Source organism: Lepisma saccharinum, chromosome 10 (genome assembly GCF_977018435.1).
Source record: "Lepisma saccharinum chromosome 10, izLepSacc3.1, whole genome shotgun sequence".
NCBI classification, from domain to species: domain Eukaryota; kingdom Metazoa; phylum Arthropoda; class Insecta; order Zygentoma; family Lepismatidae; genus Lepisma; species Lepisma saccharinum.
In genome coordinates this window covers 78296242-78306996 of record NC_139238.1, presented here as the reverse complement: position 1 = coordinate 78306996, position 10755 = coordinate 78296242, and positions in this window count along the sequence as shown.

Genomic DNA, 10755 nt, shown 5'->3' with positions numbered 1-10755 from the left:
ATGACAAAATTTAAAAATTGTTATCGCCCAGACAGGGACTCGAACCCTGGACAGATAGGTTAAAAGCCTAACGCTATACCAACTAAGCTATCTGGGCACAAGGTATTATTTTTTGAAAAGTTAGTTATGTTAAGAAATATATTGAAACATTTCAGAACACTCTTGGTCTGGTTCGACAGAGAAGGAGACAACATTTCCAAATTTTTACAGACTGGGTGTATTTTTCCACTATAGAGGCCTTCACTATATGTAATTCGTAACACTAAAGTTCAGCCAGCTTCCAAAATTGAGGTAAAGATTGTGTTTGGCGAGATTAACAAGTTACAATTATATCCAGTTACGGAGAAATAAAGCTAAAACTCTCAGATTTACTGTACTAGCCAAGTTTTAGTAACATTTTCTTCACTTTAGTACAAATACCAAAGAAATAGGTATATTTTATTTATAATTTGACAAAATGTACTAGTATTTAGTTCACAAAGTTAGGTAAAAAACAGTATTTTTTAAAATATTGTTACTGCCTTCAAATTTTATGTTATTTAGCCACTAACAACTGGTTTATACTGTTTGGCATCCTTTAAAAAGGAAAAGAAGGAATTATTTGTTTAGTATTTTTACTACTTTATATTTATTTAAGAAAACAATTCTACAGTTTAACTTAATTTTAACAAATTGTTACTAATTTATAGATCAAAGTTATGTTATTTAGAGTGTATGAAGGCGTATAAAGTTAATATTTGTACTTATCAGTTCAACTAACAATTATATTTTACACACAAAAGATAATGTTTACAGTTAAATTACTTGAATCAGAGAATAATATTTTACAGTAATTGATTCATTCAGCACTAGTCAGTACTTTTATGCATCAGAAAGTTTTCTTAATTTTCTATTACGCATGCTATTTTGGGCTATTCTTAAAATGTATTTCTAGGGCAAACTGGTTTAAATTTCTGCTTATAATGCAAAGTTGACAGTTTTCGCACAATGCATTGTACATTTGTTATATTCTCTACTTACAATCCAAATATTATGCTTATTTAATGTATGACTAACTAACTCTCTAGTTTTTTTAAACCCGAATGTTCATGGCTGCAGCAACACATGCCTTTCATCTGTCCCTGTCCTGAGCAAGATCTATATACTCCTTTCCTTCCCTACCAATTTCCTTTAGGTCCATCTCTACATTATCCCTCCATCTTTGTTTTGGTCTTCCTATTGGTCTTTTACCATCAGGTTTCCCAACAAGAATCCTGTATACTCTTCTTTCCTCTCCCATTCGTACCACATGATCTACACACCTAAGTCTTCTTGATTTAATTATTCTAATAATATCTGGACATGAATACAAATTATGTACTTCTAAATTATGTAACCTTCTCCACTCATCTGTCTCCTTATCTGTTTTAGGCCCAAATATTTTCCTAAGGATTTTATTTTCAAATACTCTCAATTTATGTTCCTTTTTCAATGTAAGGGACCAGGTTTATTTACTGTATTTAACTTTCATTTTTTGTAATTAACAAAAATTAAAAGCTTATACTGTAGTTATTATATCTTTTTCTATCAGCTTATTTTGAAATTAATATTATTAGGTATAGTATTTGATTTATAACTATATTGCTTTTTTATCAATTTATCTAAGAGTACACGCAGACAAACACATGTGTACACACTTTTATGTAAATAGATATGCCTTTTTCAATATTTTAGTATGAAGATTGCACTTTAGCTATTTAAGCAAGGGTAGGAAAGGTAGGATTTCTGAGAATTTGTTGTAGGATTTTGTTGTCCAAGTATAGATGAGACCTGAGCTGGGAGACTGTTTTGAACCTTTTCATGATAGTTTGCATGTGAACTGTATGCAAACTGAGCACTATTGACTGTGCATGCTTCTAAGTTTTGCTGTTATTTTACATCAAGTCTCTGAGACTGTAGTCAGTTTCCCTTTTCAAGTAGTTTTTATTGATTGTGTTTGTATATGTTTTGGGGACTTAGCAGTTTTATGTTATGAGGCAGTTTGTTGTAGAATATTTTTACATGATTGTTTTGAGATATTGAGTGTCTGCTGTTTTACTTGTAATTATTTTCCTTCTTGTGTTGTGTATTTGACTATATTTTGTCCCAGTTCGTAGTATTTAGAATAATTGTTGTTGACTTGTAGATGTAGGGAGTAATAATCCTTTGCAAGATGCCCTATACTATAGTCTGAACATTATTCTTAGTGTTCACTTTTGAAGCCTTAGTATTCTGGTAGTATTATTAATGTAGAGGTAAATTAGGCTGAAATGTAGGCATTTATCTGATAAATTATACTCACTTAGTTGTTTCAGCAGGTAGAAGTTGCATGATGGTTTACTGCTGATGATGTTAATTTGCTCTTCTTATGTACTACGTATGATGTAGCTTACTTGAGTAATTGGAATTTTCTACTGAAAAAAGGATTGCTTGTCTATTTTTTCCTATGTTGTTGAGTTTGTCCATAAGCAAGCCATGTTTTTACTCAATCCTATGCCTTGGAAGAATCTAGATATATTGTGTTTGCAGTTTTATGTTTCTCTAAGGTTTCAGCTATGTAGTTTTTTAAACTGTGCTATGGGTGTGACTACTGATTTCTCTTTCTGGATGCCATGTTGGTTTCTGTGTATTCCTTTTGCTGCTTGAATTTGACTTAGGTTGTTTGCTTTTTTTCTTAGATCTTTATTTGTTTATTTGTTCAGTATTTTTTATTTTTTAATATTCTTTTACATATAAAAATTCAAAGTACATTGTTAAAGTCAAAGTGTGTTAAAATTCAATTTTTCAAAGTTAAAGTTTTAAAAATACAATTTTCTAAAATTAAAAGTTATAATAGTATATTTTTGTTAGTAGAAGTTTTTATACTAGGCAAATTATTTTGTTGTTAATTTAAAATTTGTTAGTTAATGTAAAATTAAAGTAATTAAAAATCAATTTTTCAAAGTTAAAGTTTTAAAAATACAATTTTCTAAAATTAAAAGTTATAATAGTTCATTTTTGTTAGTAGAAGTTTTTATACTAGAGTAAATATTTTTGTTGTTAAAGTAAAATATGTTAGTTAATGTAAAATTAAAGTAATTAAAATTCAAAAAAAAATAAAAAAATACTGAACAAATAAACAAATAAAGATCTAAGAAAAAAAGCAAACAACCTAAGTCAAATTCAAGCAGCAAAAAGAATACACAGAAACCAACATGGCATCCAGAAAGAGAAATCAGTAGTCACACCCATAGCACAGTTTAAAAAACTACATAGCTGAAACCTTAGAGAAACATAAAACTGCAAACACAATATATCTAGATTCTTCCAAGGCATAGGATTGAGTAAAAACATGGCTTGCTTATGGACAAACTCAACAACATAGGAAAAAATAGACAAGCAATCCTTTTTTCAGTAGAAAATTCCAATTACTCAAGTAAGCTACATCATACGTAGTACATAAGAAGAGCAAATTAACATCATCAGCAGTAAACCATCATGCAACTTCTACCTGCTGAAACAACTAAGTGAGTATAATTTATCAGATAAATGCCTACATTTCAGCCTAATTTACCTCTACATTAATAATACTACCAGAATACTAAGGCTTCAAAAGTGAACACTAAGAATAATGTTCAGACTATAGTATAGGGCATCTTGCAAAGGATTATTACTCCCTACATCTACAAGTCAACAACAATTATTCTAAATACTACGAACTGGGACAAAATATAGTCAAATACACAACACAAGAAGGAAAATAATTACAAGTAAAACAGCAGACACTCAATATCTCAAAACAATCATGTAAAAATATTCTACAACAAACTGCCTCATAACATAAAACTGCTAAGTCCCCAAAACATATACAAACACAATCAATAAAAACTACTTGAAAAGGGAAACTGACTACAGTCTCAGAGACTTGATGTAAAATAACAGCAAAACTTAGAAGCATGCACAGTCAATAGTGCTCAGTTTGCATACAGTTCACATGCAAACTATCATGAAAAGGTTCAAAACAGTCTCCCAGCTCAGGTCTCATCTATACTTGGACAACAAAATCCTACAACAAATTCTCAGAAATCCTACCTTTCCTACCCTTGCTTAAATAGCTAAAGTGCAATCTTCATACTAAAATATTGAAAAAGGCATATCTATTTACATAAAAGTGTGTACACATGTGTTTGTCTGCGTGTACTCTTAGATAAATTGATAAAAAAGCAATATAGTTATAAATCAAATACTATACCTAATAATATTAATTTCAAAATAAGCTGATAGAAAAAGATATAATAACTACAGTATAAGCTTTTAATTTTTGTTAATTACAAAAAATGAAAGTTAAATACAGTAAATAAACCTGGTCCCTTACATTGAAAAAGGAACATAAATTGAGAGTATTTGAAAATAAAATCCTTAGGAAAATATTTGGGCCTAAAACAGATAAGGAGACAGATGAGTGGAGAAGGTTACATAATTTAGAAGTACATAATTTGTATTCATGTCCAGATATTATTAGAATAATTAAATCAAGAAGACTTAGGTGTGTAGATCATGTGGTACGAATGGGAGAGGAAAGAAGAGTATACAGGATTCTTGTTGGGAAACCTGATGGTAAAAGACCAATAGGAAGACCAAAACAAAGATGGAGGGATAATGTAGAGATGGACCTAAAGGAAATTGGTAGGGAAGGAAAGGAGTATATAGATCTTGCTCAGGACAGGGACAGATGAAAGGCATGTGTTGCTGCAGCCATGAACATTCGGGTTTAAAAAAACTAGAGAGTTAGTTAGTCATACATTAAATAAGCATAATATTTGGATTGTAAGTAGAGAATATAACAAATGTACAATGCATTGTGCGAAAACTGTCAACTTTGCATTATAAGCAGAAATTTAAACCAGTTTGCCCTAGAAATACATTTTAAGAATAGCCCAAAATAGCATGCGTAATAGAAAATTAAGAAAACTTTCTGATGCATAAAAGTACTGACTAGTGCTGAATGAATCAATTACTGTAAAATATTATTCTCTGATTCAAGTAATTTAACTGTAAACATTATCTTTTGTGTGTAAAATATAATTGTTAGTTGAACTGATAAGTACAAATATTAACTTTATACGCCTTCATACACTCTAAATAACATAACTTTGATCTATAAATTAGTAACAATTTGTTAAAATTAAGTTAAACTGTAGAATTGTTTTCTTAAATAAATATAAAGTAGTAAAAATACTAAACAAATAATTCCTTCTTTTCCTTTTTAAAGGATGCCAAACAGTATAAACCAGTTGTTAGTGGCTAAATAACATAAAATTTGAAGGCAGTAACAATATTTTAAAAAATACTGTTTTTTACCTAACTTTGTGAACTAAATACTAGTACATTTTGTCAAATTATAAATAAAATATACCTATTTCTTTGGTATTTGTACTAAAGTGAAGAAAATGTTACTAAAACTTGGCTAGTACAGTAAATCTGAGAGTTTTAGCTTTATTTCTCCGTAACTGGATATAATTGTAACTTGTTAATCTCGCCAAACACAATCTTTACCTCAATTTTGGAAGCTGGCTGAACTTTAGTGTTACGAATTACATATAGTGAAGGCCTCTATAGTGGAAAAATACACCCAGTCTGTAAAAATTTGGAAATGTTGTCTCCTTCTCTGTCGAACCAGACCAAGAGTGTTCTGAAATGTTTCAATATATTTCTTAACATAACTAACTTTTCAAAAAATAATACCTTGTGCCCAGATAGCTTAGTTGGTATAGCGTTAGGCTTTTAACCTATCTGTCCAGGGTTCGAGTCCCTGTCTGGGCGATAACAATTTTTAAATTTTGTCATCGGATCTTTTGCAACAGTAAGTCGTGAGTAAGCTTTTAAGTTCCTCAAATATCAGCATCTTTAGCTAACAGTACAGCATAACCAGTATTATTATGATAGAAAAGTTCTGGTGGTAGAACCTACACCTACTGTAATATCTCTGTGGTATTAACTTACATGCAGCCCATAACTTTTGGGACTGTTTCTTCTCCGTTACATTTCCTCGCCATTTACCCTTAGCGTCGCGATTAGCCTCAGAAGCAAAAAAAGCGAAATCTTATATTTGTTTTTTTTTTATATCTCTGAAACCACCTATACTATAGAACTACATTTAATGAATTTTGCAGTCTTCCTGTTTGATCTGTTAAATAATCCAGTCAATAAAAATATACTTGCATAGAAAAATCTGTTTTTCAGATACTTTAATCGGGTAATCTGCTTTTGTGTACTTCCTCAGAAATATATACAATCAGTGTTCTTGATACATTTAGCACCTGATATAGAATAAGTCGAAGTCTAGTTAGAGTTTGGCCTGTAAGTGCTTCTGGTACATGTAGTTACTTGAAAAAGCAAATATTGGTTGTGTATAAAAGGTAGCATTCTTGTGAAACAATGAAAAATTAACATTATATCCTCATAGCATTAGTTGCAACTGCTTCTTGCAGATTAACAAAGCTCTGGCGTGTGGTCCTACGTCACCTATAATCCTTTGTAAGGTTCGTGTTGTCCTATAAATTGTCGATATACATACTAAGTCCCTAGTTACAGCCTAAGCTTTAAGTTTCAATCTGAGGATTTCAGTGTTCAGATAGTGATTGTAGCCTAGTGTAATAAACCAAATGGAAATAACCCAAGTGTTGATGCACCCAAAGAAGCCAGTAATACTTCAAAATACCTTGAAAAAGGCTATAAGGCTAAATAATTCTTCTAGAATAGTAAAAAAGTTTGGAAAGTGGACCTATGGTTCATATAGTCAGTCGTGGGTGAACTTCGTCTTGTCCTGTGAATTGTCAATATATTGTTAAATTGTTATATTTAAAAAAGAAAAAAAAAACAATATTAGTAAGCGTCCAGTTGTGGACCCCTCGGTAAAAGAATTTCAGTCTTTATAGACACACAATAATTTTCGTTACACTAAACATTTGGCCTCGTATAAAGGTAAATAGTTGAAATGTTAAACATTTCGTGTACTTTATCCAGTAAGGCTTAGCTAGAAATACAATAACAGCGTTACAGACATAAAAATTAAGCAAGGTTTGATATTCTAGTGGCACATAATAAATATAAAATATCCTTTAAAATACTCTGACAAATAGTTGTGGGTTATCTGAGATCAAAATTTTCAAGCCCTCTCTCCTGCATAAATAGGGTCTAGAATTCACTAAGCCTCAAAATAATATTGGGTACATAAAATAAAAAGCAGATGGAGAGTGATGCTGATCGCATCATCTCCAAACAGCAAAAACAAAAGTATATGGATGGAGCCCTACCTGATATATTTAGGAAACTTTACCTAGTATAAAAGTAACAAAATACTCAGCAAACTCTAAAATAAACAAACTTTCCTACGTAGCAGGCGTAACCTGCCCTAAATAAATACATATAGAAATACAGAACCAAAAATAGCATAGTGGAAATCAGTAAACCCTAATAATAATAATAATAATAATATATTCTGTGGCTTACATTTTAGCTAAAAGTACTTTTTCTTTAGTGTTTTTGAAAAAAAAAAAATAAATACTAAACTCTAAATTAAAAATTTGTAAATGTATATATGATACAAAACAAAATAAATACAAATTAATACATACCCTGCAAAAAATCAGTAAAAAAGTTGAAAACATCTCTTTGTGCATCCAAAATATAATAACAAATCCTTCCTGACTGGATTAAATTGTGTTATTTGAGTAATAATAAGCCTAAACTTGTAAAATAAAAGGGTAGAACTTGTCAAAACATACTTTTGCATCCAAAATATAATTCAAAACACATCTAAATTGTGTTATTTGAGTAAACTAGAGAATAATCCTGTAAACTTGGAAAAAATCTCTCTCTCTCTCTCTCTTTCTCTCTCTCTCTCTCTGTGTGTGTGTGTGTGTGTGTGTGTGTGTGTGTGTGTCTTTGAGAGTCCAAAATGTAATAAAAATGGTGCCTGAATAATATAAATAGTGTCATTTGAGTAAATATTAGGCTAAACTTGTGAAATAAACAGATAAAAATTGAAAACTCACACTTTGTGTGTCGAAAATATAACAAAGTCTTTCCTGAACAGATAGAATTGTGTTATTTTGGTAAAAATAAGCCTAAACTTGTGAAATAAACAGATAAAAGTTGAGAACACACACTTTGTGTGTCGAAAATATAACTAAAAATCTTTCCTGAATAGTATAAATAGTGTTATTTAGGTTAAAAATAGGTATAAAATTGTAAAATAATAAGTTAAAAAGTTGTAAAAAATGTCTTTTTGTGAGTCCAAAATTTAATAAAAAATGTTGCCTGAATAGTACAAATAGTGTTATTTTGGTAAAAAATTAATATAAAGTTGTAAAATAATAAGTTAAACGTAGAAAAAAATGTCTTTGTGAGTCCGAAATTTAATAAAAAATGTTGCTTGAATAGTACAAATAGTGTTATTTTGGTAATAATAAGCCTAAAGTTGTAAAATAATAAGTTAAAAGTTGAAAAAATGTCTTTGTGAGTCCAAAATTTAATAAAAGTGTTGCCTGAATAGTACAAATAGTGTTATTTTGGTAAAAATAGGTATAAATTTGTGAAATAAACAAATAAAAGTTGTAAAAAAGTCTTTGTGTGTCGAAAATGTAACTAAAAATCTTTCCTGAATAGTACAAATAGTGTTATTTTGGTAAAAAATTAACATAAAGTTGTAAAATAATAAGTTAAAAGTTGAAAAAAATGTCTTTGTGTGTCGAAAATGTAACTAAAAATCTTTCCTGAATAGTATAAATAGTGTTATTTTGGTAAAAAATTAACATAAAGTTGTAAAATAATAAGTTAAAAGTTGAAAAAAAATGTCTTTGTGAATCCAAAATTAATGAAAAAATGTTGCCTGAATAGTATAAATAGTGTTATTTTGGTAAAAATAGGTATAAATTTGTGAAATAAACAAATAAAAATTGAGAACACACATTTTGTGTGTCGAAAATATAACTAAAAGCCTTTCCTTAACAGTATAAATAGTGTTATTTAGGTTAAAAATAGGTATAAAATTGTAAAATAATAAGTTAAAAGTTGAAAAAAATGTCTTTGTGAATCCAAAATTTAATGAAAAAATGTTGCCTGAATAGTATAAATAGTGTTATTTTGGTAAAAATTAACATAAAATTGTAAAATAATAAGTTAAAAGTTGAAAAAAATGTCTTTGTGAATCCAAAATTAATAAAAAATGTTGCCTGAATAGTATAAATAGTGTTATTTTGGTAAAAAATTAACATAAAATTGTAAAATAAACAGATAGAAGTTGAGAACACACACTTTGTGTGTCGAAAATATAACTAAAAGTGTTTCCTGAACAGATTGAATTGTGTTATTTTGGTAAAAATAAAAATAAGCTGGGAAAATGTTTGACATAAAGTCAAAGTTTGGTAAAAAATAAACTCAATATTATGTTAAATAGCACACAGTAACATAAATTTACTACCTAAGTCAATAATCAATGGGTCCTAGGTTCGATACCCCGTGATAAAAGCAAATAGTGAAAACTGTAGGCCCAGTCCCTGAGAGCTCTCCCTTCTTCCTAGTACAGATAATAAACCCTTACGCTTCGTTCTCCTTGTTCAAAATAAAATTCTCGCTCCAATCTAATTGGGTATCCAAAAATCCTTCTTTCTTGTGTTCTCGGTAACATTGGGCTACTTTGACAGAAACCTGTTCTAACATGCAAGCTTTCTACCCTAAAACCCTCGCTAAAGCGTCCTGTGCCTTGGGGCAACCCTGAGCGGAATATTAATTGGCGGCGGAAACCGGTTCTACAAGCAACGCATAGCTTCAGAGATTTGACCCTTGCTGCGCATTCTAGACATCCTTTGTTGTCTGGCTCAATCCCTCCCCTCCCTGGCAGGGTTGCATAGCTTTCCCCTGTTATTGCGTACTGGTTAACCTTGGGAAAAAAACCGGTTCTGAAAATCTACCGACGCGTTCTCTGATTGGTCAATCAGATTCCTTCTTTGTTCTGACGTTGTGACGTCATTTGACCTTGAACGCGCTTCCCCCAAAATTCCTTTCTCCTCTACCTGCGCGGAGTTCCCCTTGTCTGTCTGGCATCACAGCCGAGTCGAGATTCGGAGACAGTATTCTGTCTGGCGTGTTGCACCATCGTGTTTCATAACATGATGAAATTACTGCATAGTACTAATTAATAATATTACATATCGCGGGTTCGAGTACCGGGACCGTCCCAAATCGTAATTGGACCTGTACCTACACCCATTACCACCGTTCATAACGGTTCATAAACCATAGAAAACTTATTTTCAATACTATAAACATTAATTATTATAGTTTCATACGTTACATACTTTGCAGTAATGAATATAAAAACATATGCATAGCGTTTAGTACCTCTAATTACCTTCTATATACATATTTTTCATAAAATAAATAATTATATATTCATAAAAGTTATAAACATGCAAATACATAAATGTAAAGTATTCTAAGTACATGCAAATGAATTCTAAGTACATGCAAATTTATTCAAATTATGCAAATTAGTTCTTAATTACATGCAAATTAATTAACACCCGTGCACTAATTGTCCTTAGCTCATTCAGATACTACTAATATTGATAAACTTCTTTCGCAGATATGTAGGTATGAGACGGGCTCATGAAATTAGTGGACACAATACGTTCAACTTGGTAAGGAAGTAAGATTTTCAACACAAACTTAGTTTTTTAAATGGAAACCCCATTT